Source organism: Cryptomeria japonica, chromosome 1 (assembly GCF_030272615.1).
Source record: "Cryptomeria japonica chromosome 1, Sugi_1.0, whole genome shotgun sequence".
NCBI classification, from domain to species: domain Eukaryota; kingdom Viridiplantae; phylum Streptophyta; class Pinopsida; order Cupressales; family Cupressaceae; genus Cryptomeria; species Cryptomeria japonica.
This window is the reverse complement of record NC_081405.1, coordinates 141268094-141288307: the sequence shown is the minus strand read 5'-3', so window position 1 is coordinate 141288307 and position 20214 is coordinate 141268094. Positions and strand designations below refer to the sequence as shown.

The 20214-nt window shown below is 38.3% G+C and overlaps 1 protein-coding gene and 1 non-coding gene across 2 annotated transcripts in view; both read right to left on the bottom strand.

Annotated features, from left to right (window-relative positions):
- The window catches only part of LOC131027325 (calcineurin B-like protein 9), a 215870-nt gene that overhangs the window by 95956 nt on the left and 99700 nt on the right, over positions 1-20214 (bottom strand). The window lies entirely within an intron of this gene.
- Positions 9184-9255, bottom strand: TRNAV-AAC (transfer RNA valine (anticodon AAC)). Its single transcript has one exon. It is a non-coding gene; the product is annotated as a tRNA-Leu (tRNA).

Here is a 20214-nt window from a genome sequence, read left to right as displayed (position 1 = left end):
GATGCGTTTTTTCAAGACTTAATCGTTTTAATCCATTTTGGGCACACACATCTATCCAATTTGCAAATATTTCAAATGATCGAAAGAGGTGAAGCACACTTACCTGGCGAAAATCAATGGCGAGAATTTGCACAATTTGCCTTGCAATAATGAATTCCGACTTTCGGGTGCGAAGCCTGCGATTTGAATTTTACGGTTAACTCCTTATTCAAATTTTCGCACCTATGGTTTGAAAAGAACTTGCAATTTTTATTCAGACTTAGCAATTTTATCACCTTGGTGATTTTGTGGTTTATTTCAGTGTGATTTTACCTTGCGTGTTTTCTCTTTATGGCTTCAAACTTGGGCGATTTTTTGAAAACTCCTACCTCCACACTTCTGCGTTGTTGCTTCTTGGTGAGATTTTTGTGGATGGAAAGGGGAGTTTGGCGTGATTGCGATGCTTGACTTTTGATTTTTATGCCTCTTCAATCTAAAAAAAAACGCGACTCACCTCCTATTGGAAATCCGGGGTTTCAGAACCTTTTGCAAGTTTTATAGATTTATAACTTTGGCATTCCTGGAGGATTTGAAAACTTCGAAACCCTAACACTTAGCAATAATCGTGATCCACGAAGCTTTCATACAATTTGCAAAGTTTACTTAAATCGCGGCTTCTCCTTGGCATGTAAACTTCGAACTTCCAGTTGCCTACGCGAGCTCAAACTTTGAACTCTCTACCATTGTTCCTCCAAATCGCTCATTTTGGGACCCTTGGGGCATTTGCCAAGTTTAAAACATTGCACAGGGTTTACCCTTTTTGGTGATTTTCGGATTTCATCTGAACTTCGGCGGATTGGGGCTATTTTTCAACCTTTGAACACCTCACATTTATCCTTGGTCACACGAAGTTTGGCGTTTGGGTGCGGTTTGAAAAGAACTTCGGCATTTCCTCTTACCTTGCAACTTCGGACCTTTAGGGTTTTGAAAATTTCGCAATTTAAGAGCCTTTTGAGAATTTCGGCCCTTTTGGGCATTTTGCCAACTTTCTTCTTTAAACATTTCAACTTAAAGGCCCGAAATTCGGCCCTTTTGGGCATTTTGCCAACTTTCCACTTTTCTAACATTTCAACTTAAAGGTTCGAAATTCGGCCCTTTTGGGCATTTTGCCAACTTCCACTTTTTCGGACCTTTTGGTCACTTTGTCAACTTTTCACTTTTTCGGACCTTTTGGTCACTTTGTCAACTTTTCACTTTTTCGGACTTTTTGGTCACTTTGTCAACTTTTCACTTTTTTGGACCTTTTGGTCACTTTGTCAACTTTTCACTTTTACTACGTTTTTACTAAAAGGTGCGAGTTTCGACACTTGGGTGAGTTCAAGGCTTCCGCCCCTCTTTTACCTTTCGGCTGGCGAAAATCGACATTCATACAAATCCTGCAAACCTTCAAAAACATCATGTAATCCCTCTCATTATTCTTATGCGAAAATTGGCGTCTTTGGATCCTCATGCGACCTTCAGATGCTTTATCCTTTACTTGGCGGACTTTGCCAACCTCTATCATCACACGCCTAATCAAGGCGATTTTACAAGTTTAAACAACCTTTTGGAATTCATGCCTTAGGGCTCGACTGACCTCGTGGAATCACAGGGTCCTTCGTTCAACATCATCATCTTACGGACTGATCGTGGGCTTGCTTAAAAGGACGCGAGACACTCCGCGTGGAACTCAACAGGGCGAAGACAGTAAAGGCCCTCAAAAAGAAAGGGGACCCTATCAGCGACAGGGAGCGTCTGCAACGCACAACAACACCCTAGCACAATAATTTTCCCTCCTCAGTTTGGGTTAGAGAAGTAACAGGGATAAGACCTTGATATATAGGGTTATGAAATTGTATTATTAAGAAGTAAATACCTACTCATCTAAACATTTAAATTAAGTTGTTATAAAATTTAAGGATGCATTCAATAATATAGATTATTTGTTGATAAACAACCTGCCTCCAAGTAGGGGATGTTATAGAGGAGCAAAGAGTAGCCTTAAAGGAAAACTAAAGATTATCAACTGTTGCTAGCTAGACTAGAAATGGTGAAGGTGCTAATGTCATCATCAATCACTCTGAAGGGATTGAGAAATAATGCTTAGTGGGGAGTGCCAAGGGCCAAGAGGAGTACTTCACTAGGATCACACCTAACATCCAAGGATGAAGTAACCCTTGTAGTAGTGGAAAATCATGAAATATGCATTTGCCCTTATAACTGGGGAAGTGGCTAGAGAGGAGTAGATTGTGATGTTCTCGATTGAAGAGTTGGGTTGACTCTTTATTTTTTGCCAATGTTTTAACTGAATGAATAATTTATTAAATATATAATAAATTTATTAAATAATTTTAAATAATGGCACTTATGCTGACTTTGCTAAGCTTCGGTGGTTATCATCCTGAGGTCGACATGGATATTAGTAAGGATTGTGGTTCGAGTGGAAGGCATGGTGCTTTATGTTTTTGATGCATATGGTGCATTTTTGTTCGTCTAGGACAAAACCCCTGGAAAATCACGATCAGGTAGGATGACAACCTTACTTGAAGCTCATTCCCATTACCGTGCATTTCCACTGTTTGACAGAGAGTTCATTGCAGTTTGGAAGTGATTCTAGGATAGAGAGGAGCTAAGGAGCGATTGTTTATTAGTGTTGGTATTAGACTGAAGATATTGATCAATCTTTCCTTTGTTATGTGTCATCTGACACTAGCAAAGAAAATGAGCCCGCGTAAGGAGTGGCAAATGGATAGTTGAAGATAGAAGGTCAAGTGGTGTCACTCTTGGCATTAAGTCAGATTTATCTAGCTACCTCTTGAGAACAAACTGAGCATTCAAAGTATCTTTCCAAGGTGCCATACACCTCAACGGATCCACCACATCATCGCTCAGTGATGAATACAATATAATATGAACTTTTGAGTCATTTTGTTACAAATTGTATATCAATTTCTCATTTGTAAAGGATATTCTTCTTTTTTAATTTTTTAAAGTGTTGGGTAAACTTTTTAACATGATTGGTGACGTTGGCATGACACGCCCTCTAGTACCACGTGAAGTGCTTTTGACTCGGAGCTATAAATGGGCGAGGTCACAAACAGGGGACCTCATCCCCATATAACAAAGCTGAGGCACAAACCCACAAGCACATTGGATTAGCAAAGACACAAGCCTGCAATCAGAATGGCTCAGTGGGGGTTTGAACCTTGGTGGTCACAACAACATAACCACTTAACCAACAAACAATTGAAGAACCCAAAGGATAGTCTTCTTTACATAGATGAGTCCCATTGAATTATCTATGTAATTAATAGCTATGTGAATAGTTTGAATGTTTGATGTCTGCTTAATGAGATTTGAGCATTCATGTTACTATTGTAACTAAATTTTGACTTAGACCTACAAATTTTTGGTTTGGTATCTTTCTGTGGTATCAAAGCTTGGCATCTTGCCAGCCCATGGATCAATGAGTGATAGAGATTAGAAATACCAGCAGTGAGAAAAGGAGGCTGCCATGGGTGATAGAGAATTGGCAAATCCTCAAGAATTTATTAGGGAGACCAAAGAGTTCCTAGTCAGCAGGAGGGATACCATGATGGAGATGGTTCAACTTTTAAGAGGAATGAACCAACAACTAAGTACTGGAAGACCTATATAGAATGGAGCAGAAGGAAGAAGCTCTAGTGGTGAGAAGGCCTCAACAAATACGAAAACTTTCAGGGCCAAATTTTTGGAAAAAGAGGGAGCAACACGTAGTGAAGAAGAGTAACCTGACAAGGAAGGTTAGATGACAAAGCTTATGATGAATACAATGCCTTAAATGTTGTCACATGTAGGGACATGACCTTCACAAAATTTTATGAGATGAAGACAAGGAATGTAGGAATAGAAGGTATGAAGAGAGGAAAGAAATTCAGCATTGTTTTGGAAAAATCAACAATCTTTTTTATGGAGCTAGGAGTTCCTCAGCAATGGATTGGTTGTAGAAATTAGACACTTTTTTCCTTGAATTCAAAGTTTGAAGAAGAGATCAAATTTTCCATCTACTGTCTTGAAGGTGTGGCTCATGAATGGTGGTATCATTGCATGGTAACTCAAGGGCATTATTGAATCTCCACCTTGGAAGGCTTTAGCCAAAGATTGATAGAGAAGTTTGATAGGAGAGATCCAAAAACTCATTTTAGAGAGTTAGCACAGCTGAAGCAAGAGGGTAAGGTGGAAGACTATGTTGTAGAATTTTAGTAGCTTGCGATGATGATTTCCGATGTGTCAAAGAGAAGTCTTATAGTCTTCTTTGTGGAAGGCCTGGCTGAATCCCTTAAAGGTTTAGTAAGGTCATTTGATCTGAGTTCATTGTAGGAAGCCATCAAAAGAGTGCTAAATTATGAAGATTCAGTGACCAAGGATAGATTTAATTCCAAACAAGCATCTCTAATTCTATCAAAGAAACATTTTCAGAAGAGCATACTTTTGTGACGTTTTCAGACATCGCCCCATTGCAAATGGAGACCCCCACTTTTTCATTTTTTGGGTTGTCTTAGCTTGGCTTTTGGTAGTTGTCAATTCTTTTGCTATTAGCCTTTGCGTTGAAGAAGTGTAATTGGTCAAGAGCTAATCAGGTTAAGTCTCTCTCTTTAGGATGAAGTGAAGTCAGTCAGTTTCCAAGGCTTTCGAAATGAACGATTTACATCTTTTGCTTGCAAAACTAGGGATGAAATGCTAAATTTGGCTAAGGCATGAAAATTTCCTTTGATTACCTAGATCAACAACTAAGGCATTGACAGTCACTTCCTTTGCTCTATGGCATTGATAGTCACTCCCTTTGCTCTATGGCATTGACAGTCACTTCCTTTGCTCTATGGCATTGATAGTCACTTCTGTTGACCTCATAGAAGCAATATGTGCAATGAGGTGTCAATCCGAGCAAGGTAGGCGAAGAAGATTGAGAGGCAAGTCACTTGGGCGAAATTTGACAAAGTATAGGAAAATTTCCATTGCCATTGAAGAAATCCGATGGCACTTCCTTTGCCATTGAAAAATTCCGGTGACACTTCTTTTGCCCTCTCTAAAGTATGATTGCCCTTTCTTTGCCCTTGGAAAAGGCCGATTTTCTTCCATTGCTACCTAGAAAGTCCGGAAAACTTCTATTGGCAGTTGAGAAGTTCGAAATATTGCCTTTGCTCTTCATGGATCACGAGTTATTTCCTTTGCTGAGTGATGTCTTCCAATCACTAACCTGGCCTAGAATACATTTTCACATCCTAGAGGTTGGATTGGGATACAAGGATTTGTTTTGAAGATAAATTGATAAGCTTGAGCGAATGGAGCAAGAAGCTTGAGCATTTCTTGTGCCGCACCACAAACACAACTTTTCCTTTGCTCATTTGACATGGATGATTGACATAAAAAATTGAAACCAAAGGTCGAATTGATGAAGATTTGATGGGAACAAGCTGGAGATAACGATTTGAAATGACTTCCTTTGCTAGTGAAAAGGTCCGATGGCACTTCCTTTGCCATTGAAAAAGTCCGATTGCACTTCCATCGACCCCCAAAATGTACGAAATTTTCCTTTTCTGGGCAAAAAGTACGAATTTGCTTGTGTAATCACACCAAACAACAATAGGAATGAACATTATTAGCACCAAGTGTTTAAGTTTAGAAGCAAAATGATAAAAAATGCAATCAAGTCGGGCCCTTGGATGATAATAATTTTTTATTTAAAATGTTATCAAGTTGGTCTAGGGAGGTTGTAGGGAAAGGTGGTGACCGTTAGCTCTAAAACGCCTATATAAGAAAGGGTTCGGATTTCATTTCAAACAATAATTCACCATTCAAAGCAATTTCGAATTCTGATCTGCACTTCCAGACAACAAATTTCATTAAGTAAGCTATTTTGCATTTAATTTTGATCATTTCATTTGATCAAAATTACATTCAAGAAAGGTGATTTTGGAAGACAATTTGGAAAGGAGACATTTTTCTTTACTTTAAAAGGATAATTCTGTGAAAATTCACATAGCATTAGACCAGAAATAACTTGAAAATCAGAGATGCAAGTCTAATCCACAAAATCAGAATGAAGATAGTCATTTCCAAGATGAATGTTTTCTTTGTTCTTGCAGGTCTAATACGACATGAAGAAGTCAAAACCCTAAAGTATAAAGGAAGGATCATTCAATCATACCAAGGAAGATCAACATTGTGAAGAGTTCATTAGATTCAAGGGTTCATCAAATATCAAAGATCAACATCAGAAGTTGAGATGGAGGGGAACAACATCAGTATAAAGAACTTAGGTTCAGCGACAAGAAAACATCAAGGTGTGATTTGCACTACAAGGAGGTGATGAGAAATCAAAGATTCCACAACATGAAGTCAAGAACGACACCAAGGATTGACAAAATTATGATTATGAATAAGGGGAGATCAATCATCATCACATTGAAAAAACTGAATAATGTTGAGTATCAAGAGATATTACTCAATACTCATTCATGATGATGAATCAAGTCTACAAGTGCAAGTTGAGGTGCCATCCTAGTCACCACTCTATCAATCAGAAGGTTCCACATCAACATGTATAGATGCAATGCACCTGACTCATCCATGGAGGCACAAACTTTGAGCTACCTACCCTCATATTCTATTGGTTCACATTCAACATTGAACCTAAATGTAATTTTCTCATTGGTCAAAGCGAATTGTTTTGACAAACCCTAATTAGGGTTTCCATCTTGTAATCTCGACAATTGTTTGTGAATCAATCTGAGCCACTCATTGTAAAGAGCTATCTACAAAAGGCTCAAATCTTCTCATTTGTAAAGGTTAATAGCAGGTTAATAGTTAATAGTTTAGCAATAGTTAATAGTTCAACAATGGTGAATAGTTGATAGATGTTAGATATCAAGCAGTTAAAATAGAGTAGGAGAAGAAGAAATTGTTGCTAAAGCTTGTAAATGGATATACTCTTTTCATTGAAGATATGGTGAAATGTGTTATTTCAACAAGTTACGTGGTTTCTGCTTCTCATTTGTTTCCATGTTGATTAGATGAATGAAAGGAATTGTGAATGATTGATGGTAAAATTTGTTTATCCATACCACTAGCAATTTGTTGATTGTAAGTTTGACTTGTGTGGTCAACTGGAATATTTAAATGAGCTAAATTCAATTGCTATTTACACTTTGATATGCATTGCCTTGATAGTATCTTTGTTGTTGATAGTGATTTGAACATCCCCTGCCTAGCTTAGGAGATTGCACTAGCTTTGTAGAGTTGTTTGTTGATGGCGAAGCGAAGCTTAGTTGAATTTCACTCAATCATCGTCTCTTGCATTCTTAGGATTAGATTATCTTTCTTGAACCGTATCTCTTCCGCTCTTTTATTTTTCAAGCAAGTAATTAGAATCTAAGTTCCAACAACATCCAAACGTTCAACATTCAAGTATTCAACATAAGTCCCCTTGGATTACCAACAATCACATCAACCATTGAGCTTATCCATGAGTCAAGACCTAACAGTAGAAACCTTGGAGTTGTCTCATTTGATCGCAAAGCATAGCATTTGAGAGACTTTGTTCAAGGGAGGATAAGATACCTTGGTATTTTATTTTGTGTTCGATTGTGCTAAAAAGCACATCAACACATAATACCTCCCAAAGAATTATCCCCTAAGACAAATCAAGTAGAGGTGTCTACAATTGAATGATGAAGGAAACAACTATGCTTCACATGTAGAGAACCGTGGCAATGAGGTCATAGGTGTTTGGGAAAAGGACAAATACACTATATAGAGGTAGTCTCTGATGAGGATATAGACAATGTAACATGGGAAGGTGTAGAAATCGTTGGGCATCCAAATCTGAAGTTGCTTGAGGACAAGCAACATCTGGGATAGGCGAACTATGATATCTTCAATTAAGAGCTAGGTTGGCTCTTTATTTTTGCCAATGTTTTAACCAAATGAATAAATTATTAATGAATGTATTTATTAAATAATTTTAAATACCGACTCTTAGGTCGACTTTGCTAAGCTTGGGTGGTTATCCTCCTAAGGCAAACATTGGGAAACATGGCTATTAATAAGGATTGCTGTTGGAGTGGAAGGCACGACGTTTTATCTTTTAGATGCATACTGTGCATTTCAGTTTGTCTAGGATGGAACCCCTGGAAAATCACGATCAGGTAGGATGACAACTTTACCTGAAGCTCATATCCCCATTCCTCTGTGTTTTTACCATCTGAAGGAGAGTTTATTGCGTCTTGGAAGTGATTCTAGGATGGAAAGGAGCTAGGGTGCGATTGTTTATTGGCGTTTGTGTAAGATTGTTGACATCTATCAATCTTTCCTTTGTTATGTGTCATTTGACACTAGCAAAGAGGAGCCTACATAAGGAGTTCCAAATTGATAGTTTAAGATAGCAGGTCAAATGGTGTCACTTTTGGCGTCAACTAAGATTTATCTGGCCGCTCTTGTGAATAGACTGCGTATTCAAAGTCTCTTTCCAAGGCGCCATACACCTCAACGGATCCACCACATCATTGCTCAATGCTAAATACAACACAATATGAACTTCCGAGTCATTTTGTTACAATTTTATGTCAGTTGCTCATTTGTAACAGATAGTCTTCTTTACATAGCTGAGTCCCATCGAGTTATTCATGTAGTTAATACCTATGTGAACAGTTTGAATGCTTGATGTCTACTTAATGAAATTTGAGCATTGATATTACCATTGTAACTAAATTTTAATTTAGATCTGCAATTTTTTTGGTTCAGTATTGTTTAGTGGTATTAGAGCTACATCCTGCCAACCTATGGACTAATGAGTGACAAATATTAGAGATGCAAGGAGCGAGAAAAGGAGGTTGCCATGGGTGATAGAGAACAGGCAAGTCCTCAAGAATTCATTAGGGAGACCAAAGAGTTCTAGGCAGACATGAGGGATCTCATATTTCTCAATGTATACAATGTTTTGGGCATGGAGTTCAATCTACTCTCTATGAGTTAGATTATGCAATATTGTCCGAAGTTGGATGTCATCTTTAGTGCACACAAGTGCCACATTGTTGCTAAGGAGTCCAAGAAGACTATTGCCGTTGGCCTCGAAGATCATGGATTGTACATGCTGGTTGATATTGGAGAGTCTTAGGGGTTGAGACATGGACCAGCTAGGATTCGAACCTAGGACTTTCCATACCTTGCTGGAGTGCTCTACCACTGAGCTACTGGCCCCTCTTGGACCAATCCATCATCGGTCTAGGTGTGGCTTATTTCCAACACCAACACCCCCCCTTAAGCCACACCTCTCGTGTGCTTGGGGCTCCTAGCCTGGACCTGGCTCTGATACCATGTTGAGCCATGGACCGGCTAGGACTTGAACCTAGGACCTTCCATACGCTGCTGGAGTGCTCTACCACTGAGCTACTGGCCCCTCTTGGACCAATCCATCGTCGGTCCGAGTGTGGCTTATTTCCAATACCAACATCAGGAGGTTGCAATGGCTGCAAATAGTTCATCCATCAACACTCTTTGGCATCAGTGAGATGGGCATCTCAACCTATAATACCTCTCTTAGTTGGCTTAAGAGTATTTGGTAGAAGGCTTACTTGAGATTCTTTAGCAGACACATGGTGTATGGGAGCTTGCCAGACAAGGAAGTATTATTGAACTCTATTCACAGACAAACAAGCTTGGAGAGCATCTAAGGTCCAGCAACTAGTTCTTGTAGATGTTTGTGGACTAATGAATACTACATTGGTCACTAGTGCTAGGTATTTTTATTTGGTTGTTGATTATTTCAATAGAAAATGTGTTTGTTTTTGCTAAAGGCAAAAGCAAATATGTTTAATGAATTCCAAAAGTTTAAAGCATTAGTTGAAAAAGGGTCAAGACATCAAATCACAACTCTTAGGTTAGATAATGGGGGTGAAATTTGTTCCGATGAGTTCACCAACTTCTGTGCTAAACATGGTATCAAGTGTTAGCATACCACACGTTATACCCCTAAGCAAAATGGTGTTGCTGAGCGGAGGAACCGTACCATTACGAAAATGGCCCGTTGTATGCTAGAGAACAAGAATGTTCTTAAAATGTTTTGGGCTGAGGCAGTATATACTACAATATTCCTTCTAAATTGGTCTCCAATACAGGCTGTCAAGAAGATGACTCTCGAGGAAGTGCGGTCTAGGAGGAAACCAAAAAACAGCCATCTCAAGGTTTTTGTTTCAATTGCATATTCTTGAATTCCAAATGCAAAGAGGATGAAACTAGATTCCAAAAGTCAGATTTTAATGCTTACAGGCTATAGTGACAATCATAAAGCCTATCGATTGATTGATGTGGAAACTAATCATTTCACATTCAGAAGAGATGTGGTTTTTGATGAAGAAGGTGGGCCCTTTCTGCTCTCATCTCCCATCCAACGTCTTGAAGACCAACCTTTGCAGAGAAAAGATTTGGGTGTTAGGCTTCCATTAGCTTGCCCTGAAGGGACAGATTCTAATGACTTCGAACCTAAACTTGTGGATCTCCTAGGCATGACCCTATACCTCTCAATTTTGCTCAAGACAACCTAGATCACCATCCAGATGGTTTTGTACCAAGCAGCCCAAGTCATGTTGGTTTGGAAGACGGTTTTACTCTCTGGCCTAAGTGGTGGGAAAAGCTCATTCGTGATGTTTGGGATAATGAGCTCATTGAGGGTAGATCATCTAGAGGCAAGGGCAAGAAGGATACAATCAGTTTTGCTCTTATGACCAACATTTAGAGTGTGTATGAGCCTCAGAATTATTCTGAGGCGAAAGGTAAACTTGAATGGGAAAAGGCTATGGATGTTGAGCATCATAGTCTTTTGAAGAACAATACTTGGGTTTTGTCAGATCTTCCTCTAGGGAAGAAACCCATTGGCTGCAAATGGGTCTATAAAGTGAAATACAAACCTGATGGAACTTTGGATAAATACAAAGCTTGGTTGGTGGCTAAAGGATTCTTGCAGAGAGGAGGCATTGACTATGAGGAGACCTTTGCTCCTACAACAAAGATGAGCACTATTTGGCTAGTTCTAGCCATTGCAGTATAGTTTGGCTGAAAAATCTATCAAATGGACTTGAAGAGTGCCTTCGTCAATGGTGATTTGGAGGAAGAGGTATACATGACGACAGCTTAAAGTTTTCAAGCTTGTAGGCAAAGAGCACCTAGTATGCAGATTGGTGAAGGCTCTCTATGGCCTAAAGTAGGCCCCTAGGGTGTGCTACATCAAGATTGACAAGTATTTGGTTGCACAAGGCTTTCAAAGAAGTGCTTTAGATTCCAACTTCTATGTCTAGTGTGCTGGTAATGACATCATTCTTCTCGTCATCTATGCGGATGATATCATCATTACTGATAGTGGGGCACAATTGCTTGAGCTGATCAAATTGAATTTGTGTCAGGCATTTGATACAACTAATTTGGGTCTTATGCATTATTGTCACAATGTAGAGGTTTGGCAGACAGGTGGCTGCATTTTCATTTCTCAGTCGAAGTATGCGAGGAGTTTGTTGGATAAGTTCAGGATGTTTGATTGCAAACCTTCTTCTACACGTATGGAGAAAGGGTCGAAACTATTAGCCAAATCAAATCCACCAATGGTGAATGAGTTAGTATTCAGGCAACTAATTGGTTGTCTCATTTATCTTATTGCCACTGGACCTGATCTAAGTTATGTTGTGAGCTACATATCTCGTTTAATGACAGCCCCTAATGCAAAACATTAGGTTGCAGCAAAGCGTGTACTGAGATATGTGAAAGGGACACTTGACTTTGGCATTTTGTACAACAAAAACAAAGATCGTTGGCTGATTGGTTTTACATACTCATATTGCTTAGGTTTGTTGATGACAAAAACTGTACTTCTGGGTACGTCTTGAGTCTTGGTTTAGGTGCAATCACATGGACTAGTAAGAAGCATCACGCAGTAGCTCTTTCATCGATAGAAGAAGAGTATCAAGGAACTGTTAAAGCAACATGTAAGGCAGTATGGCTACAGAGGATGCTTTCTAACTTGAAATTGTCTCAAGCAGGGCCTTCATCCTTGCTTTGTGACAATCAAGGGTTGCGAAAACTTGCCAAGAATCTAGTCTTTCATGAGCAAACCAAACATGTCGAGCTTCATTGTCATTTCATTTGACAGCTTGTTGAAGTTGGAACTGTGATCTTGCAGTATGTTCCAACCCTGGTTCAAACTGCAGATATTCTAACCAAGTCACTGAGCCTGGACAAGTTTGTAAAATATAGGGGGCAACTTGGGGTAGTTAGTAGAACGACCATTAAGGGAGGGTATTAAAGTAATGTTGTAGATGTTTCTATAATGGTCATTTAGTTTAGGATCTTTTTATTTCATATTTCCTTTCTGTAGTTAGTTTGTGTTTTAGAAACTTCTGTATTGTAGTTTCTTTATAAGGAGTATTCCTCTCCTTTTCAACTCATTCAATTCCATATAATTTCAAAGTCAAATGTGTGACCAAGGGCACACTCTCATATTTAATTTTAGAGGATGTGAAATAAAGAAGGATGGAAAATTGATAGCAGATGCATATAGAACAGCAAGTAATCTCTACATCCTCAATGAAATCAAAAGTGAAAAATGTTATATGAGGCAAGAAGATGAGAGTTGGTTGTGGCATAGGATGATGGGATAGTTGAACTTTGACAACACTATGAAGATTAGCAATAAGAAAACCGTAAGGGACATGCCAAGGATAGCGAATCCTCCTAATACTATTTGCAAATAATGCCAACATGGAAAGCAGACAAGGACAAGTTTCAAATCGAAGGAGTACTGTACATGAAAGCCTTTGAAACTTATCCATACTGATTTATGTGGACCAAAAAGGACAAAAAGTTTACAAGGTGACAGATTTTTTATGTTATTAATTGATGATCATTCCAAAATGACTTGGTTTGTATTTTTGAAAGAAAAATATGAAGCTTTTGAGAAGTTTAAGGCATCAAAGACTTAGTAGAGAATGAAATTGGGTTGAGAATCAAATACCTAAGATTTGGTATAGGAGGAGAGTTCACTTCATATGATCTTCATATGATTTTGAAGAATTTTGTGAATAGCATGGAATAAGAAGATAGTATTTAGTTGCATTAACTCCACAACAAAATGGAGTTGTTGAGAGGAAAAAAGAACCGTTCAAGGAATGGCAAGAGCCATGTTAAATCAGTCCAAGTTATCAGACAACTTTGGGAGAGAAACAGTTCATATGAAAGTCTGCATTTTGAATTGAGCACAAATTGGGGTGAACAATAACAAAACCCAATATTAACATTGCAAGGGAAGGCGAGAATCAATGAAGTATTTCTATGTTTTTGGGAGCAAGTGCTATATAAGAAGAGATGATGAAGATTTGGGAAAGTTTGATTCTAGGTGTGATGAAGGTATCTTTCTTGGATATTCCACAGAGCAAAGCTTACAAATGCTATAATAAAAGATTGCACAATGTTATTGAAACTGCAAATGTAAAACTTGACGAAGATAGGTATTAAAGGGAAATGGCTCAAGAAGTTGATCATCAAGAAGAAAATTGCAAAGAAGAGGAAGTAGATGCAAAAATTGAAAATGAAGAAGTTGAGCAAAGAGAACTAAAGACACCATAAAGGAGACCATCCAGATTTGTCCAAAAGAATCATACAAAAGACTTGATTATTGGGGACAAAAATACAAAAATTCAAACAAGGAGACTTGCTGGTACATCAAAACATAGAAATCTGTGCTTACTCTCCAAAGTAGAATTTAAGAACTTTATAGAAGCAAGTGAAGACAACAATTAAATAAAGGCTATGGAAGAGGAATTGGATCAAATTGAGAAAAATGAAACTTGTGAACTTATCCCAAGATCTAAGGATAAGAATGTGATTGGCAGTAAGTGGGTATTGAAAAACAAGCTAAATGAGGATGGCCAAGTTGTGAGGAATAGGGCGAGTTTAGTATGCAAGGGATACGCTAATGTTGAAGGAATTGATTTTGAGGAAACCTTTGCCCCTGTTGCTTGTATGGATGCAATAAGGATGTTTTTAGCTCTTGCTAGCTATAAGAATTTCAAAGCCTAGCAAATGGATGTGTAGTTCACTTTTCTTAATGTCAATCTAGAGGAAGAGGTATTCATTGAACAACTTGAAGAATTCATCCCTTTAGAGAATGAGGACTATGTTTGCTTAATAAAGAAGGCACTTATGGTCTAAAACAAGCCTCGAGGGCTTGGTATTCAACTCTAGAAAGGTATCTTCAACAAGACCTCAAAAGACGAATTACAAACATCAATCTTTATGTCAAGAATGAAGAAGATCACATATTGATTGTTGTGGTCTATGTAGATGATAACATTTTTGGAGGAAGTAGTAACAATTTTTGTGAAGAGGTTGCCATGGAGATGTAAAAAGAATTTGAAATGTCTATGCTTGGTGAGTTATCTTTCTTCCTTGGGTTTCAAATTTCTCAATTAGATAAAGGGATATTCATTTCACAAACCAAGTATGTTAAGATGAAGAAGTTCAGAATGGATGATTGCAATCCCGTGAGTACACCCATGGTAACAAGATGTAAATTAAGTCAAGATGATGAATCAATCAAGGGAAATTGGACTCTTTACTGGTCAATGATTGAAAGTCTATTATATTAGACAACTATGAGGCTTGATATTATGGAAGCAGTTGGTTTGGTGGTATGGTTTCAGGTAACACCAGAGGAAACTCATGTGCAAGTGGTCAAAAGAATATTCTGATATCTAAAGGGCACTACGGATTTTGGGTTGTGGTATCCAAGAGGTGAAGATTACAATGTATACGGATGTGGATTGGGTTGACAGGGTTCATGACACAAAAACCACAACTGGAGGAGCTTTTTTCTTTGGTAACAATCTTGTATCTTGGTTGAGGAAGAAATAGGCTTCAATTTCTTTATCTACAGCAGAGGCATAATATATTGCAGCAATAGCTAATTAAGGATCTGTATAGTAGGATCCTAATTTGGCTGTCTTCCTCCTTTAAGTTGTCTTCCTCTTTGGAGTTGTTGTTTGAGATCTTTCCTCTTTGTTTCATCTCCTTTCCATTGGATGTTATTGTGCAAGCTTCTGCCAAGGAGTCTTATCAATTTATCTTTTGATATCTTTTAAGTTGTCCATCCAAGCAAGGGGAGGAGAACAACTCCACACATCCTCCCAAAAGAGAGTATTCGTACCATTTCCTATTCTTCTTCTTGCCCCTTGCTTTATGATGGTTCTAGTTTTTAGCATACTGTTGCATATAATTTAATCATAAGGAAGGTTATTGTCATGAATAAATCTGGTTTGGTGTTCATTATTCAGATATTTGGCCTCGAAAATTTTAACCCAATTTTTAGATCCTTCAAGGAATTGCCAACCAATTTTTTTGTATTAGAAATAGTTCACAAAAGAATTACATCATTTCTTGTTCATCAGTATCAACCAACAAGATCCACTGTATAAACCACAACTATCAACACGAGCAAAAAACTATGCTACGGAGAAGTCTTATCAGCCATTACAAAACATTAAGATCGAGAGAGTTTTTGAGTAACTTAAACTAAAACTATAAACTGAGTCATACTGCATCTCATGACCCTATAACATTGTTGCTCACTTCAGCATTATCTGTGTCATATCTCCCCAGGGGGGGGATCAATATCAGGAACAACAGACGCTTCCCACTGAGGATCATCTGTGAGTTTATGTGCTCTGTTCTTATCTTTTATGTCGTATTTGGAGATGTTCGTCTTTCATGAACTGTTCAACGACTTTTAGTTCTTCTTGATCAAGCATATCTTTGTATGCATTAAAAAAGTGAGCAGACTTGACATCTGATTTATATATCAATAGCATTCCTTCTCTGACCAGGATCATGAGTCGGCTTTTAGGAATCTCCAACATTGCAGAAACCTGTAACATAATATGAAGGAATGTGAGTTTAAGATTAAATTCAGTAAGGATTCTCTTTGAACCTTGAAAGCCATCCTCGTTCTGCTTGGACCATAAAAACCAAATTATTTCACAAAAGAGCACAGACCAAAAAGAGTTAAGATAATCATCAAAACAGCCAATAAAGCCAGCTAAGATTTCAAACCAAGACAAACCAGGCCAAGTGTTCCAAGAAACAGGGGATCCCAAAAAGGACCAGACCAATGTAGCAAAAGGACACTCAAAGAAGAGATGATAAATAGTCTCAGAGGCAGAGCACACAGAACATACAATAGGGGAGAGACCAACAGCAGACAACACATCCCTGACAACAACTTTTTTGAGCAGAACTTTCCACAATAAACATATCTTCTTAGGTTCACCAGGGCTATGCCAAAAATGGTTAGAAACAAAGCACCATTTGGACTCAGACCACTGACAGTCCCAGGATTCATTTATCCACTGTATAATCTTAGATTCACCTTTAAGCATCAGATACATCTGTTGAGCAGTAATATCATGAAAAGAGTTGCCATTATTCCATTTCAACTGATCCAAAAACTGTCTAGATGATACAATTCTGCCAAGAAAGAAAGGCCCTGCTGCTTTACAAATCAAAGTGTATGTCTTTTTATGAGAGAGAGGAATATTATACTTGGAGCAAAGTTCATCCCAAGAACCAAGGCAGTTACATACCAGAAGATCACCAACAAAAGAGATACCCAAGGAGTTCCAAATCTTAACCGAGCAACATTGAGTCAGAGCAAGAGGTTTTTGATTTAATATGACCCCCCACCACAAAGATCCGTCCACGATAGAATAGGTCGAAGAGTGTCCAATAGCCTGTCTATCACAAAGAAGTCCTCTTACCTGAGTCCAAGCTCTCCACAAAGAAGAGAAGATAGTAGACCCAAAAGTTTTAACTTCAAACTCCCCCAACAATATGTCACTGAATCCCAGAGAATTCCAATTTCTACCTTTTTTGGGCTTGGATAAACTAAGATTGTTTCTAATCAACACTTTCCAAGGCTCACTCCCTTGGATGGACTTAAAAATCCATTTGGCAGCTAGAGCAATTCCATGTGTCTTAAGGTCTCGAAGACCCAGGCCCCAAGCTCCTTAGGGGTACAACACCAATCCCATGAAACATTATGTCTTTTTTTGTTACCTTGTCGTGCTATATAAGAAGAGATGATGAAGATTTGGGAAAGTTTGATTCTAGGTGTGATGAAGGTATCTTTCTTGGATATTCCACAAAGAGCAAAGCTTACAAATTCTATAATAAAAGATTGCACGTTAAGTTGGTAATGAGAGAACAACCATGTAGAAGAGTAGTAAATGGCATGAGAAGACAATACTTATTGAACAACTTGCACTCTCCCAGCTAGAGAAAGGAGATGAGTTTGCCATTTGAGATGCTTTCTTTCTACCTTAGTAAAGATCCACTCCCACATATCTTTCAGAGAAGGACTGATAGCAAACGAGATTCCTAAATATCTCACCACCTTGGAGGACCCAACCCAACCCCATCCTTTATTTGCAAGTCATGCTGGGGGTAATTCTGACCAGCCAATAACTGTTGATTCCTGAGAGGCCACCTTGGCACCTAGGGCCAAACAAAAAAATTCCAACCTTTCCAGAATGTTATCAAAATTGTTCTCACTGAGTTCAGGGAAGAGGGCAGCATCATCTGCAAATTAAGCATTGAGCAATATATTGTCATCAGGTAACCTGATACCTTTGACTGATGGGCCCAACTCAGCACCTCTAAGAATATAATATAAAGCATCAACAACAATAACAAATAAAGCCGGTGCAATGGGGCATCCTTGTCTTATTGATCTCTGTAGCTGAATGGGATCGAACAAGTATCCATTAACATCATTTACGGTAGAAGACTAATTGAATAAAATTTCAATTCATTTACAAAAGTATGAGGGAAAACCAAAAGCTTTCATCATGCCAATCACAAATGGCCACTTTATTTCAAAATCAAACATGTCATGGCTGCATTTTGACCATCTTCTTTGGTCCAATACATTGCTTCCCAGCTGGTTATCAGATTCTCAAGGATATACCTTCCTTTGATAAAGCCAGTTTGAGTAATAGATATAATTTTCCCCAGCACCCCTGAGATTCTTCTAGCAAGAGTCTTAGCTATGATCTTATAAGATAGATTCAACAATGTTATTGGTCTCCAATTCTTTACCATTGTTTTGTCCTTCTCCTTTAGGGAGTAGTTTGATCACCCCTTTGTTAATGTTGTGACCAAGGGATCCTCTGTGTAAGGCCTCATTGTACACCTCCAATAACTCCTGACCAATCCAATCAATGTTTTCTTTGTAGAAGTCTACAGGCAGCCCATCAAGGCCCGGGGATTTGGCATTAGCCAAAGATCTAATTGTGTCTTCAATTTCATTGATAGATATATCTTTAGATAGGATCACATCATCTTCCTCAGATATTTTCTTGGGGATCATCTTTAGGCATTGTTCCATTTTAACCATATTTTCCTGCTAATGATCCGATGTAAAGAGAGTTTTATAAAAATCAAAGAAGGCTTTACCAATTTTCTCCAGGTTATTTCTGATGCCACCATCCAATGTGATCTCGTCAATCCTTTCTCTTTTTTGCTTCTGCCTGATAATATTGAAGATATAGTTAGGTCATCTGTCCCCTTCTTTCAACCAATTTAAGCTAGCTCTGATGCTCTGCCCTTTGAATCTTGTGTGTTTGATCTTACTCATTTCCATCTGTCTTAACCAGTTCTCCTTCCAAATATTCATCATGCCCTTTTTGTTGAAGAGAAACTTCAACCTTGTTAAGCTTAGTTTGTAATGTTTCCTCCAATTTATATCCGTCTTTAGGAGTTTTTCCACAACAAATTGAAACAATTTTCTCCAAAGACTAACAAGAACATCCCATCTCTCAATCATAGACAACTCTTGATGACAAAACTTAGAGAGACAAGTAGCCATTTTGATGGCCCCAACGGTGTTGCCATCCTTGAGAAGGGAGGTATTAAGTTTAAACACATTATTTTTCCTGGTTCTACCAATGCTCTGACACCCATCATCAACATTAATGACAGGAGAAATGAGAGAGTGATCAAACATAATGACCGGGGTAACAGTGACAGGATTATTAGCCTTATCACAGACAAAGGAGAAGGTAGAGGCATCCACATAGATTCTATCAAGCCTGCAATATATCCTTTGTTTAGTTGCTTGATTGTTACACTAGGTAAACCATATCCCTTTACACTTTGCCCAAAAATATTGCTCATTTCCTTTCCATTCATGCCTAATACCACTCACTTTATCCTCTCTATATTCAATCATATTAAAGTCACCAATCAAGATCCAATGTACTTTAGGGAGGGATGTGGAAATCCAATCCCAAAAGGCAGCCCTATCCCTCTAGTCATTGGGGGCATAGATGTTACATATACCCACATCAATCTCATGATCTTTTACAATGACTCAACATACCCTATTACATGGGGAGACTCCTTTCTTAATAATCTTATCAGCCCATCTTGCCACGCTCATGTTCAAAATAAAAGCTTTTGGCTTGATTTGAGATAAATTTTAGAGCAGTAGAAGCATGGAAGCCTACAACTTTCACCTCTTGGAGGCAGATGATATCTTTCTCACTCAATTTATTGCACCAATCCCCGACCACAAGTTTCCTATCTGTCATTTCAAGCCCTCTAGCATTCCAACTAGCAATATTCAATTTCATTTGGAAGGATGGGTGGAATTTTTCTGATTCTTATATAAGCTATTAAAACATTCTGGCATCTCCCCACTTTTTTCGGGAGTAGGTTTATTAGAATTGGATAGAGAAAGAGATTGTCTATCAGATGTTTTCCTCTTTTTCTTTTTAGTGACTTCCACAAAAGGTGGGGAGTCATCTTTTTTCTGGGCATCCGCCATATCAACTTCATAAACAAGTAGTTCTTTGCCAACACTTCATCTATGACTGGGGTATTCACAGTGAGGATGTTCTTGTTTTGGACCATTAATTTATTATATTGAAACTACTTTGCTCGCTCATTAATGGTAGCTAATGCTAATTGTTGAGGATTTTGCCATCTATGACCATCTCTTCCATTGGGGGTCTCCTTGTGTGGGCCGTCTTGGTTCATGTCTCGACCCCCTGCGGGTATAACATCAAATTCATTCTCAAATAAAGGATTTGTTAAGGAAAATTTATAACTATTGATAATTGC